This window comes from Ischnura elegans, chromosome 6 (assembly GCF_921293095.1).
Source record: "Ischnura elegans chromosome 6, ioIscEleg1.1, whole genome shotgun sequence".
NCBI lineage: Eukaryota > Metazoa > Arthropoda > Insecta > Odonata > Coenagrionidae > Ischnura > Ischnura elegans.
In genome coordinates this window covers 66,761,274-66,776,066 of record NC_060251.1, presented here as the reverse complement: position 1 = coordinate 66,776,066, position 14,793 = coordinate 66,761,274, and the positions used below count along the sequence as shown (strand labels likewise).

At 39.3% G+C, this 14,793-nt stretch overlaps 1 protein-coding gene across 1 annotated transcript in view; it reads right to left on the bottom strand.

The window, feature by feature from the left end:
- The window catches only part of LOC124160929 (TLD domain-containing protein 2), a 962,297-nt gene that overhangs the window by 747,747 nt on the left and 199,757 nt on the right, over window positions 1–14,793 (bottom strand). The window lies entirely within an intron of this gene.

The window sequence follows — 14,793 nt, the reverse complement described above, 5'->3', positions numbered from 1 at the left end:
TTAGTTCGAGTATCAACCAAGAGCACTTCTTCTCTTCAGCAATAAAGAACTATTTTATGATTTTTCGAAGCCTTACCATATCAAAAAACATTATTGGTTCCGAAATATGTATGTATTATCTTCAATGAAAATTTATCGACTCCAAAATATATCCAAGTTAAGGTCTTAATTCCTTATGTTTTATTTCATTATGGAGGGTATGTTGGTAGCGCACCGATATCCGAATCTAATAATATCTCCTCCTCCTCTAATTGCCTATGAATATGTTTGCATTATGTGTGTCTTTATCGTGCATTCGTACACGAATATTACAAAAGAGGATCCTCAAGTCGGCCTCTAAATGTGTTGTAACACCGCGCATTTAAATGGGTTTAAAAAAGTCGCCACTCGCGTCGCTGACGGACAAATTGATCCGATTTTCACGGAAAAATAAGGTATAATGAACGTATTTGATCTACATTTATAAGCTGCATGATTATGCGTTCTATCAAGTTCATAACTTTTCAATGCTATTCCTCGCAATTACAAACATAATAGAGCAAAATATTGAAAAAAAAGGCATTGAAAAATGACGAGACCGAATGTAACAGTTTTTCATTGCTTTTTTTCAACCATTTCAATCTTAGATATCATATTTATATAATATTTGCTTGTACTTAAATAGCCTTACAAGGAAATGTAAACGAACCGAGTGGGATTTGTTATTAGAGTCTAGGAACATACTTGAGTGCCAGACAATATGCAGTATGAAAGCACAACACTGTTTTTATCAGAGTTGTTCATTTTGCCCTCACAACGGGAGGCATCGAACAATGACCTCGTGATTCGTATGCTATACTTTTTTTGCATAGGGCAGAAGGCAATTAGAAATGAACGAATGTGCAGTTTGATACAACTTCTTGTTAAATTGAAATGATTTATTAAGTAATACCCCACCGCGCTCATCAAATCAATCACCTCTTACCACCGCGCCGTGGACATTTTTGAAAACGGATTAAAATGCGACCGAAGTGGCAACAGCAATCAGCCATCGATGGAATGGAATTGGACCTCCCCTATGCACTCCCCTTGCATCTGTGTTTGGATTCGAGAAACGGTGAACGGTGGAGGGAAGATACATTATATACACGAGAGAGAGAGGGAGGGATAGGTGGAGGAAAGAGTATGTTTTCTGGTAGGGGGAAGGGGTGATTATAGCGAGGAGGAGGGGGAGGAGAAAAAAATAGCGTTGGAAACGAGTGACGAATGTGGGTGAAGGTCACGATGCCGCTGCTGGGAGATGAGATTGGGGAAGGGGGTGGGTGTTCACAGGGAGAGGGAGGGATAGACAGCGACGTTATATGGCTGGCTGAGAGGGTGGGGCCTTCTCCTCCTCCGCCTCCTCCCTAGTTTCGCATTCATTTGAGCATCGGGCGTGAGGCGTGCAATATATGCGGTTGGGAAAGAGGGTTCGGAGAAAGGAGGATAATGAGGGTCCGCGCGTGTAGGTGGACTTGGTAGGCGGGGTGCGATGGGGCGGTCCGGCTGTTACATCGGAAAAGGGACGGTGAGGTGGTGGGGTTGGTCGGAGCCGAAAGGAAAAATAATAATAAATCAGCAGTGAAGAAAGCGTTGCAGAGGTGGTCATGCAAGAGTGGACTATGACATGAGTTTTTTCTCGTTCGTTGTAAATTTTTAACGTAATAGTTCTCGGCAGAATGATAAAAGAAAGGAGGAGGTATGCCGTCCAGGTCTTCGCTCGTCGGCAGATGCAATCAGCAACCCGGTGAAGAACTTGGAAATCGTTTCTGCGCCACATATGCCAGGCAGATCAAAGATCATACAAGAATAGCTCTATTCCGTGTATTAAAACTGTGGACAGAAGAAGAGCAATAGATTATAATTATAGCAAAAAAATAGTTTTCCGACATTAATGAATGCTTTGCAGGGGTGACAATGAGTAGAACATTGTAGTTTTCTGCCTTCCATATATTAATATCATGTAAAAAATGGGGATCGGATTGGTGTGGTGGCTAGAGTGTTGGCAACCCACCCGGCGGGCTAGGGTTCAAATCCCGGCGGAGAGTTTTCAGAGGCTGCTCGATCCCTGCTTGAGTGTCGTGTGGAGAACATGTCAAGCGCAACACTCCGGCCGTCGGATGGGACTTTAAGCCGTGGTCCCCTTGGTACATTTCGTTAAGAGCAGGCTAATGCCAACGCTGGGAGTCTCTCCACCCTTCCTTACCTACTCCTTCCCTCACAAATGACCAGGCGCAAATGACCTCAGCTGTCGGTCGCCTCCGCCAAATACCATACCATGCCATATAAAAAATACGCCTTTTTTTTAACACAAGCAAGTCATCAAGGCTGCGAAGCAGATGAAACAGGCCTGAATACAACACTGTAGATTTGAACCACGAGTAGTTTGTAGGATTCTCGAGTTCTCTTCCGGACAAAGAATGAGGGCTCAGGGGAGCCCTTAGAGGTTACAACACACCGGGGCCAGGAACCAAGCCCGTGGCTTATACGTCCGGTCACCCGGGGAGGGGCTGGAGAGGAAGGAAAAAGGATAGAGGCGCCGCCGCGATGGGATAATTGTCCTCTCCGGACAATTGGCTGCTTGAATTTCTCGACTCTCTCGACGTTTTCAAGAACAACTTGTTGTTCATCCGCAGGGGATGCCGTCTCTCAAGGTTGCCCGGTATACATATATACACCCCTATGGATCCATAGGGCAGGTTTAATATGATTGGTTCTGGCGTGTTCTGCTTTTCCCGCCTTTTTTGTTATATAAAATGGAGGTCATGATGGGTCTCCTAGCATTGCTGATATGGAATCCTGAGTTTCGGTTGATGTCGTTGGGATTTGCAAGGATCTGAATCTCGGAATCTGAGGAACATGAATGAAGAACAAATCTTAGGACTCCTAAGTTCATTATATTTTCATGTGATTCATCTACGGTAGTAAATGTGGATGGGGTTAGTAATAAAAGTATATAATCGCTGTAAAAGGATCGTTCTAGAGGTGACTTAGCAAGAAGTGAGTAAGGAATGATTTTAAAAAAATGGTATTATTATTACAATTGGGGAATTGTGGACCTGTAATGAAACTGCTACAATGAGATGAGGTACGGAGAAAAGTAATGAAAGATGGGTGGAGTAGCTTGAAGCCTAAAAAAATATTAAATCAACCCCAAATAAGGCGCTGTGGAGGTTGCTGTCCAAGAGAGGTCGAAGGCATGAGCTTTTTTTATCCTTTTTTCACTTCTTTCGCGCATTTGTTTTTTTTTTTGTTCAGGCGGGATGGTACACGACACTGCCTCGCCCAAGGCACACCCCATATTCCGTACGAGAACCATGTTTTTTTGTGTTCGACGGTCCGTGTCAGGAGTCGAGAGCTCCACTGGACTGACTTTGAAGGCTCAGCGATCCGAGGAGGATCTAGATGGGAGGGGGAGGAGTGGAGAGAGGTTACCATGGAGAACGGATAAAACAAACAAAAGTCCGACTCCTCGAGACAAAACCACAGGGATGACGAAGGGACGCTTTGGCTCATTTGAATACAACCGTCGAAAAAAGAAAATGCCACACACAGAAGAGGAGTCACTTTGATGTCGGTGGAGCGAAATTTTTGATTTCTGGTCGGGATACAGCAGCTGCTGGTATTGGCGACTTCGTTCTCAGGCCGCTTCATTAGCGAAATGAAATTATTCTTGCATTTACTGACTCGTCCGGATGACTTTCTAGACCTGGAGCTTCTCCGTGTTTTTTGGTCGTCTCAGTAGGCATTGATCACGGTATCTTCTCGACACCACTGCTGCCAATATACGTGCGAAAATTTGGCCTCGATTTTCGAGCTATTACTTTGATCAAAATGTATTTATTGCATCTATGGGTCATACTTGCAAAGAAAAAGAAGATATGAGTTTCTTTTCCATTATAACAGCTGGGCCAAATAAAAACCTCACAGAATACAAGGTAGATCGTTCACGTCAAATTTGAATGGAGTAATAAGTAAAATTCATTTTATTGAATATCGTGATAAAATAATTATGTGTCGTTTGTGTAAAAATTGAGAGATATATCAACTTGAAACTTTCCTTTCCTGGAAATTCTGGGGAAAAATATTTGTCAACACTAATGCTGCCAGTATATGTGAGAAAATTTGGCCTCTTTTTTAGTTATTTCTTTGATAAAAATACGTTTATCGCGTCTATGGGTAATACTTGCAAAGAAAAAGAAGATATCATTTTTTGATTCCCCTATAACAACACAGATAAACTACCAAGCAATACAGAACTCCCTCATTTACACAAATTAATCCATAAGTAACAAATAATGCCTGAAACTCATACAAATTATGAAACAGAAATATACAGTCTGTCGAGGTGGTTTTTACTTTCAACTATTTCGATCTCTGATCCCATTATCCGTAACATATTTTCTTAAACTCAAATAGCCTTACAAATAAATTTAATCGAACCGTGGGGTATGCATTAATAGAGCCTACGAGCATACTTAACTGCCAGACAATAAACAGGACGAAAGCATTACTTTCTATTGTTTATCAGTTTTGATCATCTCACATTCACAAGGGGAGGCATCGAATAATGACCGCGTGATTTGAATACTTTATTTTCTGTACACAGTACAGAAGGCAAATGGTTATGTAATTGAAGCTAGGTACAACCTCTGCTTGTTTTATTGTAATTATTTATTATGTAATAAGTAAATCGCAAATTTAGCGTGCCTATTGTTTTTGCATATCCTCAAATGTCAATGAATGGCATTTTCCATGGCATTTCGATGAATTGAAAATGAAGAATGCCTCAAATTGGAGGGTATACAGGTAGCGTACCGATACCCGAATCTAATAATTGTACAGTGGCTCAGCGAGGAGGGGAGGGGTTTCGGAGATCATCCCCCCCCCCCCAAAAAAAAAAACTCAGAGAAATTTTTAAATTTAATCCACTTTACTTAATTGGATAAATATTACTTATAGAATAATGTAAGGGTTAATAAAAAATATCCCTCAGAAAGCCGTAAAACTCACCATTTTGAACCATTTATCTGAAAAATTTTCTGGGGGAAGGTACCCGCTATTCCAGTATTCCATAACCCTCAGTATTAGTTGCTCCCAATACCCCCTAGCCTTAATTCCTAGCTGCGCGCCTGGGTTCGTACATCAACGAGGATCACTTCTTCCCTTCAGCAATGATGACTTAATAAAAGACGTTTCGTAGCCTTGCCATGTCAAGAATCACGATTGGTACCGAAACATTTATTTATTATCTTCAATTAAAATTTCATCAACTCCCAAATTTATCCAAGATATGATCTCAAACCATTTCTGCTCACCTGAGACATTTGGCTACATCCTACCATTCTGAGCATGTGAGCCTCTTGAAGAAAACCTGCATTCCTTTTTGCAGTCCAATTGTCACAAACCTGTTGTTGAAGTTTGCAATAACTAAATGAACTTATCAGTGGGGTAGCCAGGAATTTCGTTGTGGGGAGGAGGTCCAAAACCAGGGGAGAAAATTCTTGAAAAACAGGATACTAAGTAGTGGGTTTTAAACTAAATTCAACTCTTTTCATAGTCGAAAAAATTCATTTTTCAAAGAAACCTTTTGTAAATTCATGATTTTTCAATATTTTGTTTTCATTTGTGAAGAAAAGTAATTGAGCTCTTATATTTCGGGGAGTGGAGGGGTCCACACCACCCTGACCTCCCGCCTAGCTACGCCACTGAAACTAATTAGCCAATATTTGAAGCCGGTCGACATAGGCCAACTGTGGAAAATAGACAGATAGGAAACGGATACTCAATATGGACGCCTACTTTCGGCAAATTTTTGCAATTAACATGAAAGTAAACAGGGAATGGTACTGTACAGATTATTTTCACTTTCCTTCATTCCAAAGATGCTTGCTCTGAAGATTCATCCTGTCTATCAAGGTCACTCGTAGAACTTGTCGCGTAAAAGCACTAGATTATGACCTCATCCAGTGTAAAATCCATTGTAGCTATATGACTGAGGGTCATTCAGAAGAAACAATTTAATGTATCAATAAAATATTTCACACCATGTGGTGCTACCGAAGAATGATGAATATAAAATGGATCGACCGTGAAAGAAACGAGGAAGTGCTAAGAAGAGTGGGAGAAAAAAGAAGTCTTCTAAAAACCTTAAGCAGAAGATGGGACAACTTAGTTGCCCACATAATTAGACATGATGGTCTGATAAAAAGAATAATAGAAGTACAGGTGAAAGGAAAGAGGGGCAAAGGACGACCCAGAGTGCGTTACATAGGACAGGTTATTAAGGATGTAAAAGAGAAGAAATACATCGCTATAAAAAGGTTAGCGGATAGGAGAGAGAAATGGAGGGCTGCGTCAAACCAATCTTAGGATGGTTGATTAATGATGATGACGAAGGACACCTTATTATATGAAAGATCAAATGCCTGTTGAAGTGCTGAGTTGCGTAGAATTTTTGAAGCAACAATTTTCTTAAAATGAGTGTCAACGTGATCCACACACTAGACCTAAGCCAGATTTTGGTCTTCGCAAGTTATTTCACGTTTATACATGCAGATGCTTACGATCAGTAATATCTAACATAGAGGAGTCTCCCCGAAGGGGACAATTAAATTCAGGTATTTTTCTAATTTATGTTGGAAACCGAGAAATTTAGCACTCCCCATCGGATAATCCTTCAGTTTCCCGGAATAATTTTCACAAACTCGGAAGAAATATCAGAAGAAAAGAATGGAGAAAGGCAAAATGTTGAGAAGTGTAAATAAATGAAAACGCCTCACACAGGAAAAGCATGAACCTCTCGGTAAACATTCGCGTCTCCTACCTACCCTCCGGAAGATCCTATCCGTAAACAACAGGTCCACTTCACGCTACGTTCTTGACGCTCGGGCGACAAGGTTGGTAACGCTTTGATTCCAATGTTTGGAGGAAGGCAGAGACAACTTGTCGCACGAGGCATGATAGGATAGACAAAGTTAAAAAAAACTCTGGAGTTAACTGGTAGCATTACCGCTAAAACCCATCTCATTGGAAAAGTTAAATTACAAAAGATTCTACAGTACCTACATAAAGTTATAAAATTAGTATTTTAATGATAAATTTTACAGATGAATACCGTTTATCAAGATTTTTAGAAACCTTTATAATAACTGCGGAACTCCATTTTAAATTTATTCAGCAACATGGATGATTTATGATGAATATTTTTCAAACTCATACCCAACTCTTTAACGTTTAACAATGGAAAATCATAGGGTATAGACTGAACATTATTTATCGAAGTTTAGTTTCAACGTCAAATTTTTTTCTCCCCTTGTTCTACTCATATTTACGACGCTTGGAGCTCATTTTCTTTATCTGGTCTTTCTGATGTAAGCGTGTCTTTAAACTTTCATTAAATATCTACGCTGATACAATAACTTAAAAAACATGAATGAAATAGCAACACCAAGTAAAAGAAGTTTACTGATTAACCTATACTATAAAGATAAAATATTCGCAGTGATGTAATTAAATGTTTCGACCATTTTTCATGTAGGTCTAGCTAAGAATGGAAAAGGTAAGATAAGGAAGGAATAGACCCATCGATCGACTTGACGCGGAATTTGCGAAACTATAAGGTGAAGGCTTTATAGAGATGAAGCCATGGAGACGGCGAAGAAGATACTGAAATCTTTAACTGATAGTTTGATGTGACGTGTGGGAAAGGTTGGAATTCAGGTTTACGAAATACAGAAGTAGGAGTCATATTGGCTTGAATAACATTGCATAAATTCCTTTAATGTCGGCAATGAATTTCAGTCGGGTAAAAACGGTAGAGAAACCTCGCTGTTGAGTTGATTCGGGTAGCTCACTCATGTTCTAGATGCTTAGAGAAAATGCTAGAAGACAAGGCACGAGTTTCAAATTATACTACGGTGATATGTACATATTCTCCCATGACATATTCCACCTTTCTATAAAACGCGGGCTATAAAGAAAACTACCCTTGTACTTTATTTTCACCGAACAGGATATTCGTGCAAAATAAAACGTGTGACCTAGCTCGTATGGCATAGTATTTGGAGGTGGCAACCGACTGCTGAGGTCATTTGCGCAATGATGGAATGGGTATGTGAGGAAATATGGAGAGAAACCCAGTGTTGGCATTAGCCTGCACTTAACGAAAGGCGCCAGGGGGACCACGGCTTAACGTCCCATCCGACAGACGGAATGCTGAGCTTTATTTGTCCTCCACACAACGTTCAAGAAGGAATCGGATTACCTCTGAAAATTCGATGCCTTCGCCTGGATTTGAACTAGAGTCTACGGGCTGGAAAGCCAACAATGTAGCCACCACACCAACCCGAACCCCACCTATTTCGTAGTTTTCGTGTTTTATAATCGAAGACATTCAGGATTGATGTAAAATTTCTGACTCATCACCTATGATCAAGTCAAACCCTGAATTGACGTTGATACGCCCTGCAAACGCCGGCATCGTGCTCACAATCTTCCTCGCAAACGGACCAACCATGAATTCACGATTCCAGTATGCATGACCTTATGACGCAACGAACGCAAAGAGGACTTTCCATACATCATTTGCCCTCACCATTATCTTGATCTTCCGAGAATTTTGGGAGAAGCGATGGAACTGCGGCTGATGGGATGCGTGTGTGAGTTTAAAATTTTATTTCACAACCTTAAGTGATGATTTGGGGCAGTGGTGGATCCAGGATAGGAACAAGGGGGGGGGGGGGCTAAGTAGGTGTTAAAATTCCAGCAGTAAATTATATATAAATAAATAATATTCCCCTTTCCAAATGGCGTGGTCTTTGGAGGAGGCGACTTACAGCTAAGGTCATTATAGAGAAGGGTAAGGAAGAAAGGTTGGAGAGAAACCCGGCGTAGGCATTATCCTGCTCTCAACAAAAGGCACCGAGAGGACCTCAGCTCTACGTCTCATTCGACGGACGGAGTGCTGCACTTGTGCCCTAAAAAAAAAACTCAGTATGGATCAGGCTGTCCAAGACAAATCCCCATCATTTCCAGGATTTGAATACGGGCACAGGGGGTAGGAAGCCAACACTCTAGCCACCGCAAAATCTGTACCCCATCCCTATTTCAATAGAGTATTTATTACACGCTTTCTCTTAACTGGCTACGTCTGTTTCATAGATGGAATTTTGTAATTTATTTACAACCCATTCCTTATCGTCGGATTGGCTTGAAATTCTGCGTATTTGCTTGCTTCTAATAATAATAAATTATTCAGTAATAATACATTTAAAATTTTTGCTTCATTACGCTATAAATATACAACTAAATTTCCATGTGGAAAATAATATAGGGTTAGGAAAGATAGCAACCTTGCTTTTCTAAAAACACACGCATATTGTCGTCAACTAGTTTCGATACACTCTATGATTCTCAAGACTAGTGGTACAGGAGACTCTCTACAAAGTTAAGGCCTCAACCACTCAGAAAATAAAATAGCTTTAAATTTTCTGTGGATGGCGTGAATTACAATTTTTTGGCAGAATTTTCTTTAACAACTTCTGTTTGATCAATGAAATGATTCACCTCGAAAATGTGGAAAGTAAAAATAAAATAAATGTGGATGTAAATAAAACACGCTTTGTCAAAAAAACAGTATAATATGTAATAAAAATTTAAGAAATTACCTCTTCATCACTTGGAGAGTAATGATTAGGTTTAGATATTAATATTTCGCGCCAATACTTACTCATCCTTTGGCTCTTCTACACTAATTTCTAATATACCTAATAAGTACCCAAGCCTTCTTCTTCGAGTGATGAGAAGCTTATGTTTTATGCTCTAATGTATTTTTCAATATTTTTGGAAAATTTTTTGAGCTCTTTTTTACTTACAGCTATACTAAGGGAAAGATATAACAGACAGGAAAACCTCTGGTAGGTTTTTCTTGTTCGCTACATTGCTACTTTATAAGGGATACTCCAAAAGCGTGGGCCCAAACCACCTTGAATCCACAATCCTCAACCACACGAGCTGAAGAAGGAACTAACGCAATGAGGCCTTTCGTTGTTTTTTTTTAACCTCTCCGTTATCTTGATTTTTCCGAGAAGGTAGGGCGAGATGGGGAATCGCACGTAGGGAGGCGTGCGGGTGGAGGAATATCCCAAATGGACCTGAATTCGGGCCAGCCGATGAGAGCGGTCGAGAGACCACAAGGACGCGGGAGCGCTAAGCCGCCTCCTCGGACATAATGACGACGTGCCGGACAAGGGCGACGTCAAAAGCCGAGTCTCGAAAAGAGAGGAGGTCTCGGGGGGGCGATTTTCGGGCGGAATTCCACTCGGGAGCTCACAGGTGGCGACGGCCCGTTTGCGCAACACGACATAATTCCTGGCACGGCCCCCGCCCACCCAATTCGGCCGTTTGCCGACTATAACGCTCGTTCCAACGCTATGGCCAACGATTGCACTATATTCAGCTTAAAAAAGGGAGATTTTTTGCGCGTGAGAAACTCGAGAGGAAATTTATATAACATCATCAACTGGTCAACAATCCAAAGAATGGTTTGACGAAGCCATCAACTCAATTCTCCTCTCAGATAATCTTTTCTCACCTACTTTACGTTTCTTCTCTTTTACATCCTTCTTAAACAGTTCCGTATATTTTGTTCGCGATTTTCCTTTTCCGTTCTTGCCATCAACTTGTCCCTCATATTCCTTCCATGGTAAAGTCATCGTCACTGTTGAACGATCCTAAGATCGACTCAATTCTCCAATCAGAACAATCATTTCTCACCTACGTATTTCTTCTCTTTTATTTACTTATTTTTACTTATATTTACCTGTTCCATATATTTTGCTCAAAATTTCCTTTTCCGTTCTTGCCATCACCTTTTCCCTTGTGTCCCTGCCATGGCAAAGTCATCACCACCGGTCTACAATCCTCAGATTGTTTGACGTAGCTCTCGACTCAATTCTCCGATCAGCTAATATTTTCTCACCTTGGGTTTCCTACTCTTTCACATCTTTCCTTACCTTTTCCATATATTTTGTTAGAGGCCATCCTTTTCCATTCTTACCATTTACTTGTCCCTCAGCGATTGTCTTCAACAGTCCATCATGCCTCAAGATGTTGGTTGTTCCGTTTCCTTATCACAGTTTTGACGAGGCTTCCCTTCTCACCTGCTCTTCATAGGACTTCCTCATTACTTACTCGGTCGATCAATTCTTTCTGGTAAATTGTTTCCTTACCTCTCTGTCATAATTTCACGCTGTAAGTGGATCTTTCTTTTGGTGGAATTCTCTCTTCGCCTGAGCTATTCTGCTGATAATAATTTCCTTGCTTCTCCTCTGCCTCATCACATTTGTCTTTAGTGGTTAGTTGTTATCAACACCACAGTGAGCGATTCCTTTTGTCGTTGATAGAGTCTCTCTGGAGTTTATCACCCAAAACCACAATGAAGTATCCGACTTAGGAAAAGTGGGATGCAAATGAGGCATTTTTATATTTTTAGGTTTTGAATATATTACTGAATGAGAAGCATCCCCTCTCCTATCCCCCGCTGATCTATACTAATCATTGGGTTTGGTGAATAAGCGGATTCATACTTTTCTTTTAAAAATTACTTTCTCTTAATGTACAGGGATGGGGCTTTTCCATTGGATGTGAGAATAAGTGAAGTTTCTAATTCTAAACATAAAACCTTTTGAGCTTCGAATCCGTCAGCAGATGTTTCTCTGAAAAAGCTGTGCAAAAAAAATCGTCCATTTTCTTCGAAAATTTTCAAATGGAATTTTTATCACACGTATTTTAATGGGCTTGCAATCATCATCAGGTACCTTATTGATAAAAAGCGTTTATTTTATAATTAACGGTCATTTTGACTATTTCTGACAACAGATAAATGAGGTTGACATTTAATATACTATCTTTTCGTATTATTTTGAGACTAGACAGGTATTTTAAATATTCCTGCATGGATGAGTGCCTTTTTTGTGTGTGGCTAGATTGAAGCGAAGAAACATTGCAAACAGGAAAACTTCTAGCTGGTTTTTCTGGTATTGGACGGGAGAGTAAATGAAGTTTCTAATTCTAACCACTAAATATTTTTTTCTCCAAATTTGTCAGTAGATTTGTTTGCTGAAAAAAACTGTTCACCCGAAAAAGTGGTCCTTTTCTTTTCATACGATCCATAGAATTTTTCATCGATAACAACCTTTAATTTTAATAATAAATTGTGATTGTGACTATTTCTTGTCACAAGTGATTTTGAAGTTTAATTCAATACACTTTCCTATTACTTTGAGAACAGACATATATTTTCAAAATATTCCTATATTAATAAGTGCCACTTTTTGTAATAGTGCAGATATACTGAAGCAAAGTAACATCGCAAGCAGGAAAACTTGCTGCAGGTTTTACTAGTATGGCAAATAGCTGCTTCTGAAGGGATCCCCCAATAATAGATCTGATGAGTCTGATTGACTGACAGCGACAACAGTATTTGGTTACATTCTTTTGTTTCAATTGAAAACTTTATATCCATTCAAGGAAATGCTTCACCATTTATTATGGCCATGAAAACTTTCGGTAGGTTTAGCTAGCATGGTATATAGCTGTTTTTCAAGGCATCCCCAAAAAAAATCCAGGGCTCAAAACGCCTCACCACACTTCTAATTTCTCTCGACAGAGGGGGAGAGCAGATCGACTAGGATAAGGGTGCGAAGAGGAGACAGGGGTGAAAAATGAAAGGGAGAGAATGGATCCGAAACCAAACAGCGCGAGGGACGGAGCAAAAGGGAGGAATCAAGGGGGCTTTTCATACAGTTGAGGATTTAGCGAGAGGGCTTAGGGACGGAAAGGAGAGATGTCATCGATGGGAGTATTGTCGCCATTAAAGCAGGACGATATTGAGGCCGCAAACTCATCCGTTCTCCTCGTAAGCCACCAGAGCGCCAAGCCTTTCATCCCTTCACCATTGGTGCTCACTCATCCCCCAGCGCCTTTTCGTATCCGCTGGTATCGCTTATGGTTTACTCTATGGCACTGGTTAAGAAAAGACGTTATCGTCAAATAACACTTTCATCAATTTTTGTGCCTCAAAATTTCTAATATATACATTCGTTACCAAATAAAAACATTTTATCGTAAAATGTAAATAATAGCTTGTATTGAAAAGCACACAGAGTAATATTTCTCTTGTTAAAAAAAAAGTTAAGGAAAGTGCGTACCGGCACTGCTTATTTTGCCGTGGCACCATTGATCTATTGTTGTCGCTTATGCAAAACAAAAAACTTTCAACAAAATGATAATTCACCATAACGTGTCATTCACATTTTCGCAAAAAAAAATCAAAATTTAGGTTTCGAGATAACTGAATTGGTATTATGTGATGTGTGGTTTCTGTGATGTCTCATTGGATTCCGCAATCCCTGAAGACGATGGGCGAGTTGCACATCGAAACGTCGAAAGGACATATGGAGGACCTTAACTGGTTTAAAACCCGCGAAATCATCACTTTAAATTGGTATTTATGTCAGACGTTGTAGTACATATAATACTGCTATCAAAAGTTATCATTTCTACGGTAATATAATCGGAACGGAAAAGGAATCATATGCCTCCTATGCTTCAACCAACAAATGTATAAACGAAAGTAAAGTAACTACACTTTGAATATCTTCTCTTGCTAAGTATTGTGTGCACGTCTCTGATTTCGTAGATGAATCTTCAGGTGACAAAAAAGGTTGCTTACACTATTAGTCGGAGGCTTGTGTTGCCGTAATGTTACGAAACCCAGGTTGCGCGAACTAAAACTGACGAGTACACCTTATTAAAAAAAAAATTTTTTATGTTCCTCCGTGAGTAGGGGGCGCAAGGTAAACCCCTTAGTAAAAGTGGTGAAAAAGTCGTAAGTAACAGATTGAAAGTGTGGGAAATAGATTTTAAAATTTAAAATATATATTTAACAAATTACTATGTAAAAGGATGTGCAGCTAAAAAAAATCAATAACAATACGAGCATACGAAATTATAAATGATGAAAGACACCGGTTTAGGCTATTACACCATTATTTGCATAAAATATAAATTTTTATAAACTTGTGGAAGAAACAAAGTGTCTTTCATTATAAATATGGAGACCTTCCACCACGTACGTGCTTTAAGTTTCCATTTTATACGAAATTACTTACCTAATGATGACGCTTTCTTCAATACCCGACCAACGTTTAACCCTCTGGTTACCGACCCTCATTTTATTACGTTGGTTACCGTTGGGGTCCTTTTGGGACCCCAACATATTTGTTTATGAATAAGGGAAATAAAAACAATTTTTTTCATCAATGCATTGATGTTATTGAAAAAACATCATAGTAGGCCATAATATTACAAAAAATTAAACAATTTTTGCATGAAATTGTTTATAAATAAACAAAAAATTGTTTACAAAAAATATGAAAATTCAGCTACTTAACTCAATTATTGATTTTTTAATTAAAGATCAGAACACACCATAATAATACAGAAAATTATGCAATGTTTTCATAAAAATATTAATTAGTGAACAAAATTTGTTTGTGAATGAGAGGAAAATTCAATTACACCCTTCATTACTACTTACAATTGTGACAGTCTCGTGGCGATGTTCTGAAAAAACATCACTTTACACTTACAGCATCTTACATTTACCTTAAAATCAATATTTCGTGGACAAATATATTTTACATTCACTGTCATATATTTTGTTATCCAAGTATAGCGATGTTAACAAGTACACCATTTTATTTTTCTTTG